This window comes from Ranitomeya imitator, chromosome 4, assembly GCF_032444005.1.
Source record: "Ranitomeya imitator isolate aRanImi1 chromosome 4, aRanImi1.pri, whole genome shotgun sequence".
NCBI classification, from domain to species: domain Eukaryota; kingdom Metazoa; phylum Chordata; class Amphibia; order Anura; family Dendrobatidae; genus Ranitomeya; species Ranitomeya imitator.
This window is the reverse complement of record NC_091285.1, coordinates 434930131-434943910: the sequence shown is the minus strand read 5'-3', so window position 1 is coordinate 434943910 and position 13780 is coordinate 434930131.

Genomic DNA, 13780 nt, shown 5'->3' with positions numbered 1-13780 from the left:
AAAAAAATTGGGCTGGCTGTAGGCAATTTTAAATTGGTTCCAGGGGTACACGGGCAGCAGTGGTGTGGTCAGTGGAGGCCTAGTGGAAGGAGTGACCGCAGACAGGCATCGAAGGCCTAAAATAATAACACATGGCTGTAGGCACTTTTAAATTGGTTCCAGGGGTACACGGGCAGCAGTGGTCTGGTCAGTGGAAGTCTAGTGGAAGGAGTGACCGCAGACAGGCTTCGAAGGCCTAACATAACAAAATTGGGCTGGCTGTAGGCACTTTAAATTGGTTCCAGGGGTACATGGGCAGCAGTGTATGGTCAGTGGAAGTCTAGTGGAAGGAGTGACGGCAGACAGTCTTCGAAGGCCTAACATAACAAAATTGGGCTGACTGTAGGCACTTTTAAATTGGTTCCAGGGTAACACGGCCAGCAGTGGCCTGGTCAGTGTAGTAGTTGTAGAAAGAAGGGACCGCAGACAGGCTTCGAAGGCCTAACATAACAAAAATGTCAAAACAATGGTATTGTCAGTGCCAGGCATTGAAGGATGTCAGCGGCTAGACTACACATTGGTGAAGCTGTGAGAGATAATTTTGCTAGTGGTAGAGCACTGTTTGAGCTGGGGGGGGGAACTGTCTTGTGGCCGGCGGTACAGGCACAGGGCCCCTCATATTACAACGGTGTGTCTGACGTTGGGTGCGCACCACCACCGCCAGAGACACTTTATTGTACTATGAGGGACCCAGTGGCAGTGCCGTCGACCAAAAGCGGCCACACCCACCTCTTCAGACAAACAGCACTCTCAAGGGTCCAAGCGCAAAGTGGCGATAGCACGGCCCCGTGTGGGGAGTTTGGCCATTTCGTGAGGTGGAAACATGTCGTATGCTGGACAATCAGGTGAAGAAAATTACGAGATTGGAAAAGTCATTCAGAATAGTCCACAGGCAAGACCTTTTCATAGGAAAGCTAGGTGTCAGCCGGGCAGGGTGGGGCAAAAGATTTTGAAATCCAGTTGTGGTTCATTTTAATGAAGGTTAGATCATCTACATTTTGGGTAGCCAGACGAGTCCTTTTTTCTGTTAGTATTGAACCTGCAGCACTGAATACTCTTTCTGATAGGACACTAGCTGCCGGGCAAGCAAGCTCCTGCAATGCATATTCTGCCAATTCTGGCCAGGTGTCTAATTTGGATGCCCAGTAATCAAATGGGAATGACGGTTGAGGGAGAACGTCGATAAGGGATGAAAAATAGTTTGTAACCATACTGGACAAATGTTGTCTCCTGTCACTTTGAATTGATGCTGCAGTACCTGTCCTGTCTGCGGTCATAGAAAAATCACTCCACAACCTGGTCAGAAAACCCCTCTGTCCAACGCCACTTCTGATTTCTGCCCCTCTAACACCTCTGGTCTGCTGGCCCCTGGAGCTCGTGTGAGAACGATCACGGGCGCTGTGTGCAGGGAATGCCAGAAGCAAACGGTCAACAAGAGTTGATTGTTTTGTTGCTAATATTAGTTCCAAGTTCTCATGTGGCATAATATTTTGCAATTTGCCTTTATAGCGAGGATCAAGGAGGCAGGCCAACCAGTAATCGTCATCGTTCATCATTTTTGTAATGCGTGTGTCCCTTTTGAGGATACGCAAGGCATAATCCGCCATGTGGGCCAAAGTTCCCGTTGTCAAATCTGCGGTTGTGCTTGGTTGAGGGGCAGTTGCAGGCAAATCTACGTCACTTGTGTCCCTCAAAAAACCAGAACCCGGCCTTGCCACGCCACCAATTTCCCGTGCCCCCGGGAAAGCTTCCTCATTAAAAATATACTCATCCCCATCATCCTCCTCATCCTCCACCTCCTCTTCGCCCGGTACCTCGTCATGTACACTGCCCTGACCAGACAATCGCTGACTGTCATCAAGGCTTTCCTCTTCCTCTGGTGCAGACGCCTGATCCTTTATGTGCGTCAAACTTTGCATCAGCAGACGCATTAGGGGGATGCTCATGCTTATTATGGCGTTGTCTGCACTAACCAGCCGTGTGCATTCCTCAAAACACTGAAGGACTTGACACATGTCTTGAATCTTCGACCACTGCACACCTGACAACTCCATGTCTGCCATCCTACTGCCTGCCCGTGTATGTGTATCCTCCCACAAAAACATAACAGCCCGCCTCTGTTCGCACAGTCTCTGAAGCATGTGCAGTGTTGAGTTCCACCTTGTTGCAACGTCTATGATTAGGCGATGCTGGGGAAGGTTCAAAGAACGCTGATAGGTCTGCATACGGCTGGAGTGTACAGGCGAACGGCGGATATGTGCGCAAAGTCCACGCACTTTGAGGAGCAGGTCGGATAACCCCGGATAACTTTTCAGGAAGCACTGCACCACCAGGTTTAAGGTGTGAGCCAGGCAAGGAATGTGTTTCAGTTGGGAAAGGGAGATGGCAGCCATGAAATTCCTTCCGTTATCACTCACTACCTTGCCTGCCTCAAGATCTACAGTGCCCAGCCACGACTGCGTTTCTTGCTGCAAGAACTCGGACAGAACTTCCGCGGTGTGTCTATTGTCGCCCAAACACTTCATAGCCAATACAGCCTGCTGACGTATGCCAGTAGCTGCCCCATAATGGGAGACCTGGTGTGCAACAGTGGCAGGTGCGGATGGAGTGTTTGTGCGACTGCGGTCTGTGGACGAGCTCTTGCTTCTGCAGGAGGACGAGGAGGAGGAGGAGGAGGGGGTGCGAACGGCTACAGACAACTGTTTACTAGACCGTGGGCTAGGCAGAACTGTCCCAAACTTGCTGTCCCCTGTGGACCCTGAATCCACCACATTTACCCAGTGTGCCGTGATGGACACGTAACGTCCCTGGCCATGCCTACTGGTCCATGCATCTGTTGTCAGGTGCACCTTTGTGCTCACAGATTGCCTGAGTGCATGGACGATGCGCTCTTTAACATGCTGGTGGAGGGCTGGGATGGCTTTTCTGGAAAAAAAGTGTCGACTGGGTAGCTCGTAGCGTGGTACAGCGTAGTCCATCAGGTCTTTGAAAGCTTCGCTTTCAACTAACCGGTAGGGCATCATCTCTAACGAGATTAGTCTAGCTATGTGGGCGTTCAAACCCTGTGTACGCGGATGCGAGGCTAAGTATTTCCTTTTTCTAACCATAGTCTCATGTAGGGTGAGCTGGACTGGAGAGCTGGAGATCGTGGAACTAGCGGGGGTGCCGGTGGACATGGCAGACTGAGAGACGGTGGGAGATGGTATTGTTGCCGCCGGTGCCCTAGATGCAGTGTTTCCTACTACGAAACTGGTGATTCCCTGACCCTGACTGCTTTGGCCTGGCAAAGATACCTGCACAGATACAGCAGGTGGTGCGCTAAATGGTGGTCCTACACTGCCGGAAGGGATGTTGCGTTGATGACTAGCTTCATTGGCCGAGGGTGCAACAACCTTAAGGGACGTTTGGTAGTTAGTCCAAGCTTTCAAATGCATGGTGGTTAAATGTCTATGCATGCAACTAGTATTGAGACTTTTCAGATTCTGACCTCTGCTTAAGGAAGTAGAACATTTTTGACAGATGACTTTGCGCTGATCAATTGGATGTTGTTTAAAAAAATGCCAGACTGCACTCTTTCTAGCATCGGATACCTTTTCAGGCATTGCAGACTGAGCTTTAACCGGATGGCCACGCTGTCCTCCACCAGGTTTTGGCTTTGCCACGCGTTTTGGGCAAGATACGGGCCCGGCAGATGGAACCTGTGGCGATGTTGATGCCTGCTGCGGCCCCTCCTCCTCCTCTGCTTCAGAACTGCTGCCGCCTGCACCCTGTTCCCCCAATGGCTGCCAATCGGGGTCAAGAACTGGGTCATCTAATAACTCTTCTTGTACCTCCTGCGCAACTTCGTCTGTGTCACCGTGTCGTTCGGTGGTATAGCGTTCGTGATGGGGCAACATAGTCTCATCAGGGTCTGATTCTTGATCAGCACCCTGCGAGGGCAATGTTGTGGTCTGAGTCAAAGGACCAGCATAGTAGTCTGGCTGTGGCTGTGCGTCAGTGCACTCCATGTCAGATTCAATTTGTAATGGGCATGGACTGTTAACTGCTTCACTTTCTAAGCCAGGGACGGTATGTGTAAAGAGCTCCATGGAGTAACCCGTTGTGTCGCCTGCTGCATTCTTCTCTGTTGTTGTTTTTGCTGAAGAGGACAAGGAAGTGACTTGTCCCTGACCGTGAACATCCACTAACGACGCGCTGCTTTTACTTTTACCAGTTTCACGAGATGAGGCAAAAGAGCTAGAGGCTGAGTCAGCAAGATAAGCCAAAACTTGCTCTTGCTGCTCCGGCTTTAAAAGCGGTTTTCCTAATCCCAGAAAAGGGAGCGTTCGAGGCCTTGTGTAGCCGGACGACGAACCTGGCTCCACAGCTCCAGACTTAGGTGCAATATTTTTTCCCCCACGACCACCTGATGCTCCACCACTACCACTACCCTCATTACCAGCTGACAATGAACGCCCCCGGCCACGACCTCTTCCACTAGACTTCCTCATTGTTTTAAAAACGTAACCAAACTAACGTTATTTGTTGCAGTCACACAACTTACACGGTGAGCTATAACTTCTGTATGATTTAGCTACCCCTTTACAGGTTGGTGAGACCACAGCGAAAATCAGGCCCAATGTTACACACTCTTTTTTTGGTGGCTGCAAATTAGAGAGATGCCCCACACGCAGGACTGTCACTGAAGCACAAATGTTAATATTAATGTCACACTATTATTTTTTTTTTATTTTTATTTTTTTCAGGAACACTTTAGAAACCCCCCAAAAAAAAAAAAATAGATTTTTGCAGGGAGAATTTAGAAAACAAATGTAACAAACTATATGCTTTCTATGGGCCACTGAGTGAGAGATGACGCACACAGGAATCAGGAGTGGCACACAAGCCCAGAGGCCAATATTTTTCTACCAATGATTGATGGAGTTATTTTCTCTGGTAGATTTTGGAACCCAAATCAAGGAAAAAAAATGTAGGCTTTCTATGGACCACAATTGGAGAGAGAGAGAGAGAGAGATGGCACACCCAGGAGTCAAGACTGGCACACAAGCAGAAAGGCCAATATTAATCTCCCACTGTTTTTTTTGGTTGTTTTTTTTTTTTTTTTTTTCAGGGAGACTTTAGAAAAAAAAATAATAAAAAAAATATGATTTTATCAGGAAGAATTTAGAAACCAAATAAAATAAAATGATTTTTTCAGGGAGAATTTAGAAAACAAATAAAACCAAAAATAGGCGTTCTATGGCCCACTGACTGAGAGATGACGCACCCAGGAGTCAAGACTGGCACACAAGCAGAAAGGCCAATATTAATCTCCCACTGTTTTTTTTGGTTGTTTTTTTTTTTTTTTTTTTCAGGGAGACTTTAGAAAAAAAAATAATAAAAAAAATATGATTTTATCAGGAAGAATTTAGAAACCAAATAAAATAAAATGATTTTTTCAGGGAGAATTTAGAAAACAAATAAAACCAAAAATAGGCGTTCTATGGCCCACTGACTGAGAGATGACGCACCCAGGAGTCAAGACTGGCACACAAGCAGAAAGGCCAATATTAATCTCCCACTGTTTTTTTGGTTGTTTTTTTTTTTTTTTTTTCAGGGAGACTTTAGAAAAAAAAATAATAAAAAAAATATGATTTTATCAGGAAGAATTTAGAAACCAAATAAAATAAAATGATTTTTTCAGGGAGAATTTATAAAACAAATAAAACCAAAAATAGGCGTTCTATGGCCCACTGACTGAGAGATGACGCACCCAGGAGTCAAGACTGGCACACAAGCAGAAAGGCCAATATTAATCTCCCACTGTTTTTTTTGGTTGTTTTTTTTTTTTTTTTTTTCAGGGAGACTTTAGAAAAAAAAATAATAAAAAAAATATGATTTTATCAGGAAGAATTTAGAAACCAAATAAAATAAAATGATTTTTTCAGGGAGAATTTAGAAAACAAATAAAACCAAAAATAGGCGTTCTATGGCCCACTGACTGAGAGATGACGCACCCAGGAGTCAAGACTGGCACACAAGCAGAAAGGCCAATATTAATCTCCCACTGTTTTTTTTGGTTGTTTTTTTTTTTTTTTTTTCAGGGAGACTTTAGAAAAAAAAATAATAAAAAAAATATGATTTTATCAGGAAGAATTTAGAAACCAAATAAAATAAAATGATTTTTTCAGGGAGAATTTATAAAACAAATAAAACCAAAAATAGGCGTTCTATGGCCCACTGACTGAGAGATGACGCACCCAGGAGTCAAGACTGGCACACAAGCAGAAAGGCCAATATTAATCTCCCACTGTTTTTTTTTTTTTTTTTCAGGGAGACTTTAGAAAAAAAAATAATAAAAAAAATATGATTTTATCAGGAAGAATTTAGAAACCAAATAAAATAAAATAATTTTTTCAGGGAGAATTTAGAAAACAAATAAAACCAAAAATAGGCGTTCTATGGCCCACTGACTGAGAGATGACGCACACAGGAGTCAGGAGTGGCACACAAACCCAGAGGCCAATATTTTTCTACCAATGATTGATGTAGTTATTTTCTCTGGTAGATTTTAGAACCCAAATCAAGGAAAAAAAATATAGGCTTTCTATGGACCACAATTGGAGAGAGAGAGAGAGAGAGAGAGAGAGAGAGAGAGAGATGGCACACCCAGGAGTCAAGACTGGCACACAAGCAGAAAGGCCAATATTAATCTCCCACTGTTTTTTTGGTTGTTTTTTTTTTTTTTTTTTTTCAGGGAGACTTTAGAAATAAAAATAATAAAAAAAATATGATTTTATCAGGAAGAATTTAGAAACCAAATAAAATAAAATGATTTTTTCAGGGAGAATTTAGAAAACAAATAAAACCAAAAATATGCGTTCTATGGCCCACTGACTGAGAGAGAGAGAGAGATGGAACGCTTAGTACTGGCACACAAGCCCAAAGGGCAATATTAATCTCCCTTTTTTTTTCCAGGGAGAATTTCTGAAACCCAAAAAAAAAATAAAATAGGCTTTCTATGGCCCACTATTTGTGAGAGAGATGGGACGCTCAGGACTGGCACAGATGGCACGCTCAGGACTGGCACAGAAGCCCAGAGGCCAATATTAATCTCCCTTTTTTTCTGGGAGAATTTATAAAACCAAAAAAATATTTAAATAGGCTTTCTATGGCCCACTATTTGTGAGAGAGATGGCACGCTCAGGACTGGCACAGATGGCACGCTCACAACTGGCACAGAAGCCCAGAGGCCAATATTAATCTCCCTTTTTTTCTGGGAGAATTTATAAAACCAAAAAAATATTTAAATAGGCTTTCTATGGCCCACTATTTGTGAGAGAGATGGCACGCTCAGGACTGGCACAGATGGCACGCTCACAACTGGCACACAAGCCCAGAGGCCAATATTAATCTCCCTTTTTTCAGGGAAAATTTATAAAACCAAAAAAAAAATTAAATAGGCTTTCTATGGCCCACTATTTGTGAGAGAGATGGCACGCTCAGGACTGGCACAGATGGCACGCTCACAACTGGCACACAAGCCCAGAGGCCAATATTAATCTCCCTTTTTTCAGGGAAAATTTATAAAACCAAAAAAAAAATTAAATAGGCTTTCTATGGCCCACTATTTGTGAGAGAGATGGGACGCTCAGGACTGGCACAGATGGCACGCTCAGGACTGGCACAGAAGCCCAGAGGCCAATATTAATCTCCCTTTTTTTCAGGGAGAATTTATAAAACCCAAAAAAAAATAAAATAGGCTTTCTATGGCCCACTATTTGTGAGAGAGATGGCACACTCAGGACTGGCACACAAGCCCAAAGGCCAATATTAATCTCCCACTGTATTTTTATCAGGGAGAATTTATACACCCCACAAAAAAAAATACAGAAAAATGAAAAGGCTTTCTATGGCCCACTATGTGAGAGAGATGGCACACACAGGGATGGCACTCTAGCAGAAATGCCAAATTGCCAATCTTAATCTCCCACCAAAAAAAAAAAAAAAAAAAAAACAGGGAATGTCCTACAATTACTATCTCCCTGCCTGCAGTAATCTCAGCCAGGTATGGCAGGCAGCTACTATCTCCCTGCCTGCAGTAATCTCAGCCAGGTATGGCAGGCAGCAATAAGGAGTGGACTGATGCACAAATGAAATAAAAAGTGTGGACAAACAAAAAAGATAGCTGTGCAGAAAGGAAGGAACAAGAGGATTTGTGCTTTGAAAAAAGCAGTTGGTTTGCACAGCGGCGTACACACAGCAATGCAGCTATCAGGGAGCCTTCTAGGGCAGCCCAATGAGCTACAGCGCTGAGGGGAAAAAAAAAAAAAAAAAAAATTCCACTGTCCCTGCACACCGAGGGTGGTGTTGGACAGTGCAAATCGCTGCAGCACAAGCGGTTTTGTGGTTAATGGACCCTGCCTAACGCTATCCCTGCTTCTGACAAAGCGGCAGCAACCTCTCCCTAAGCTCAGATCAGCAGCAGTAAGATGGCGGTCGGCGGGAACGCCTCTTTATAGCCCCTGTGACGTCGCAGACAGCAAGCCAATCACTGCAATGCCCTTCTCTAAGATGGTGGGGACCAGGACCTATGTCATCACGCTGCCCACACTCTGCGTTTACCTTCATTGGCTGAGAAATGGCGCTTTTCGCGTCATTGAAACGCGACTTTGGCGCGAAAGTCGCGTACCGCATGGCCGACCCCGCACAGGGGTCGGATCGGGTTTCATGAAACCCCGACTTAGCCAAAAGTCGGCGACTTTTGAAAATGTTCGACCCGTTTCGCTCAACCCTAGTTATGAAGAGATTGTTCATTTGTCCATATCAAAGTTTGTTCCCCATCTTTCCTGGGATCCTGAATGGTAGTTTGCGTCTGCCTCTGTCAAAAGCATGGCTGAATAAAGAAGCGCGTGGTTAACTCACATACCATCTGTCCAGCGTATAAGCTGTGGTCTGTGTAGAGTGTGTGTGAAGTGTGCGCCACTTCCTGTGGGTCATGTGCTATATATGTCCCACAGAGCACGTGTTCTCTCTATATGGTGTTAATGTCTAACCTGAGCTAAATATACAGAAATAACATATGTAATGTCAGCTAAACCTTCCACATGGCAATGTGCTCAGTGTAGAATTGAGTATAAGAATAAATCAATAACCAATCTATATATATAATTGTCTAAGGTCCACTTCTGTCTGTCTGATTGTCTGTCTGTCTGTCTGTAATGGAAATCCCGCATCGCTGATTGGTCGTGGCTGGCTGGGCGCGACCAATAAGCGACAGGCACAATCCGGCCACAAATTGGCCCCTCCCTACTCCCCTTCAGTCAGTGCCCCCTCCACACTCCCCTCCAGTCAGCACCCACATAGCATTTTAGCAGTCCGTTAAACGGACTGCATTACACCGCGGCATAACGCTGTGTAACGCAGTCCGTTAACGCTGCCATTAACCCTGTAAGTGTGACCAACTTTTTACTATTGATGCTGCCTATGCAGCATGTTAAAAATAATAATAAAAAAAAATCATTATATTCTCACCTTCCGGCATCCGCGGCAGCTTTCCCGCTCCTCACGATGCTCCGGTCCCAAGAATGCATTGCGGCAATGACCCCAGATGACGTAGCTGGATCCGGGGGCCGCCGGAAGGTGAGTATATAACTATTTTTTATTTTAATTATTTTTTTACCAGGGATATGGTGCCCATATTGCTATATACTACGTGGGCTGTGTGATATACTACGTGGGCTGTGTTATATACTGCGTGGGCTGTGTTATATACTGCGTGGGCTCTGTTATATAATACGTTGCTGTGTTATATACTACGCGGGCTGTGCTATATACTACGTGGCTGTGCAATATACTACATGGCTGTGCTATATACTATGTGGCTGTGCTATATACTACGTGGCTGTGTTATATACTGCGTGGGCTGTGTTATATACTGCGTGGGCTGTGCTATATACTACGTGGGCTGTGAGACTATTTCGCCCAGGGCCCTCAAAATTGGTCACAGGGGGTACATAGCAGGGGGCAGAGGGATCACAGGGGGCACATAGATCACAGGGGGCACAAAGCTGTTAGCCACAGAAATCACAGGGGGCACATAGCTGGGGGTACAGGGATCACATGGAGACATATAGCTGTGAGGCACAGAGATCATAGGGGGGCACATAGCTGTGGCCAGAGAGATCACAGAGCTCACATAGCTGAGGGTCACAGAGATCACGGGTGGCCATATAGATGGGAGCAGAGAGATCACAGGGGGCATATAGTTGGGGGGCACAGAGATCATATTGGTGCACACAGCTGGGGGGCCACAGAGATCACAGAGGTACATAGCTGAGGGGCACGGACCACCAGCAGAAAGGCACATAGCTGCGGGCACAGAAACTACCAGCACACAAAGAGCTGCCAGCACAGAGATCGCTATGGGCTCTCTGGTAGCAGCTCCTCTTCCGGGAGGACGGGAGCACATTGGGCGCTAACCCCACCCACCCTGATGACGTCATCACTCATGTGCAAGTGGCGTTCTGTACTAAAAGCTGCGTACCATGCACTTGGGGGTTAAAGGGCCGGCAGCTGGCAGGATACGACTGCCGCCCGAGCATTGTCAAAATCACGCATGCGGACGCTTCCCCATACATCCGCATGGCCTGCGTACCCAATGTTAAAGATAGGTATGCAGGACGCATGCAGATGTAGGCGGAGCTGAATGGGAGAGGTTCCACAGTGGGCAGGGCTTAGCGGAGGAAGTACGCAGCCCTCCGCAGCTCTGCCCAATGCAAATGTGAAACCAGCCTAAGTGAATTTTGGATTGCAGTTTGGGAACTCGGTCTCTAAAAGGCTCGCCATCAATGCTCTAGGATGTAAAATCCTTCCCTGCCCTCACCTTATAGTCACAGTAGTCCCTTCTACATATCATTGTCCACATGGACATTCCAACAGATACCCAATGCAGCTGATATGACAGGTGGGTGCTGTTTATAGATGCTCTCCCATCTATATTTTTGAAATGACTGCAAATGTATTAAATGTGTGTATATGTGCATGTAATATAGTGAGAGTGTACTAATTAACTCACCTGCAGCCGCTCTGTCCGGTGTCCAGCACATTCTGCTCCTCTTCTGTGTGATGTCACACTGTTCGGACACTTGGGGGTCACACTGTGCTCAGCGTGACCCTGAAGTGGCTTTTAGGCCAGGCTCCCACTAGCGTATGGCATCTGATACAAGAGCATCAGATGCGATACGCTAATGACACTCGGCTCTAGCTCTGCTGTGAGTGGGATCCGAGTGTCAGTGCATTGTGCTCCAATCTGAGTGTGTGTGCTCTGTGCTCCTATCCACTGTGCTCCTAACCTCTGTGCTCCAATCTGAGTGTCTGCGCGATCTGCTCCTAAACAGCGGCGGATTATAATAGGGTCAATCTGGACGGCAGCCCAGAGCCCAGTGGTGTGGGGGGGCCCTGGGCTACCGCTCAGATTGCCCGCCACCATCAGGGCATTACTGCCCTGACAGGCGTATGGGCCAGGTGGGCAGAGGGGGCCTGCATCAGGCCCCGTCTCATTTGCTCACCGGGCCCCTACCGGCGCTGCGGCGCGCGCCCGCACGTCAATAGTTAACAACAGCCGCCAGCCAATTGGAGGCTGGCAGCTGAAGTCGGCTGCAGGCGCAGCGCACACGTCGCCGGCGTCTGACGTCATTGTTAGTCGCTGGCGAGTGTGCGCTGCTGGAGGGAGCTCGCCACTGGAGCGCACAGGTCAGGTGAGGAGAACTCGGGTTTTTTTTCCATTTGCTAACAGCAATCCAGGGGGGGCCCGGGCAGGCCAGAATGCTGGACACTGTCTGTGGGCAATATGCTGGACACACTGGGGCAGATTGCTGGTGGACATACTGTCTGGGGGCAATGCTGGAGACACTGGGGCAGATTGCTGGACACACTGTCTGGGGGCAATGCTGGAGACACTGGGGCAGATTGCTGGACACACTGTCTGGGGGCAATGCTGGACACACTGGGGTAGATTGCTGGACACACTGGGGGCAGATTGCTGGACACACTGGGGCAGATTGCTGGACACACTGTCTGGGGGCAATGCTGGACACACTGGGGCACATTGCTGGACACACTGGGGCAGATTGCTGGACACACTGTCTGGGGCAATGCTGGACACACTGGGGCAGATTGCTGGACACACTGGGGGCAATGCTGGGCACACTGGGGCAGATTGCTGGTGGACACACTGTCTGGGGGCAATGCTGGACACACTGGGGCAGATTGTTGGACACTGGGGCAATATGCTGGACATACTGGGGCAGATTGCTGGACACACTGGGAGTAATATGCTGGACACACTGGGACAGATTGCTGGACACACTGGGGGCAATGCTGGACACACTGGGGCTGATTGCTGGACACACTGTCTGGGGGAATGCTGGACACTGGGGCAGATTGCTGGACACACTGTCTGGGGGCAATGCTGTACACACTGGGGCAGATTGCTGGACACTGGGGCAATATGCTGGAGATACTGGGGCAGATTGCCGGACACATGGGGTAATATGCTGGACACACTGGGGGTAATATGTTGGACACACTGGGGCAGATTGCTGGACACACTGGGGGCAGGACTGGAGGCATGGGCAGAATGTAGATACGGGGCATGATTGGAGACATAGGGCAGAATGAAAGACATGGGGCAGGATGGATACGATGGAGACAGATGGGGCAGGATGGGGAGATCATATGGGGTAGAAGGGATACTCATGAGGGCACGATGCGAGAACATATGGCTGGAGCCAGGAATGAGATAAACGGGGCCAGTATGGGGAATATTATTACCATAGGGCTAATTAAGGGATATTATTACTGCAGTGATGAATTTATTTTATTTTTTGAGTATACTGTTTTAAATGGGGGGGCGTCCTGTTACTGTGCAGAGTGACACTATATCGCCTTTTTTTCTTCATGTGGTGTAATGTAGAAGTTGTGAAAAATTAAGTAATGTGTTCTGCAAGCGGAGCTTGAGATAACTGTGTTATTTCCTGCAGAAACGAGTCCTGGCTGGAAGAAATGGTGGCGGTCTGTGCTGGATGAAAGATGAAGGACTTCACCTAGAGACGTCACCGGTGAGTCAGTGTTACCTATACACTGACACTATACACTGTATACTATATACAGAAGTCCTGTGTACAATATCACCAGTGATCACTATATTACCTATACATTATACACAGAGCTCCTGTGTATAATACCACCAGTGATCTCTGGATTACCTCTACACAGACACTGCATACTAAGTACAGATCTCCTGTGAATACTGGCACTTATGGTGATAGTATTGTGTTTTTTTTTTTATTACTGATCAGTATTGTAGTATTCAGTCACTATGTGGTGGTAATACAGTATGTGGTCTGTAAATGGTGTTGCGGTATTTGTCCCTTGTATGTGCTATTTGGTCCCCAAGTGGTGATAATATGTGGTCTTGACACGGTGCGGTGGTATTTGTTCCTTGTATGTGATATTATTCGATCACTGTGGTTGTAATTTGTGGTCTGGTCATGGTGCGGTGGTATTTGTTCCTTGTATGTGATATTGGTCATTTTAAAAATTGAAAAATATATCAAAATATACCTAAATTGTATTGCATATTTTAACAAATATTTTATAGGTTACAGTAGAGTAGGGCCCGTCCATTTTTCTTGAATAATCTGGTTCAGGTATATCATGACCCCCGTCACATGACCCCCATCACATGACCGGGGGGGCC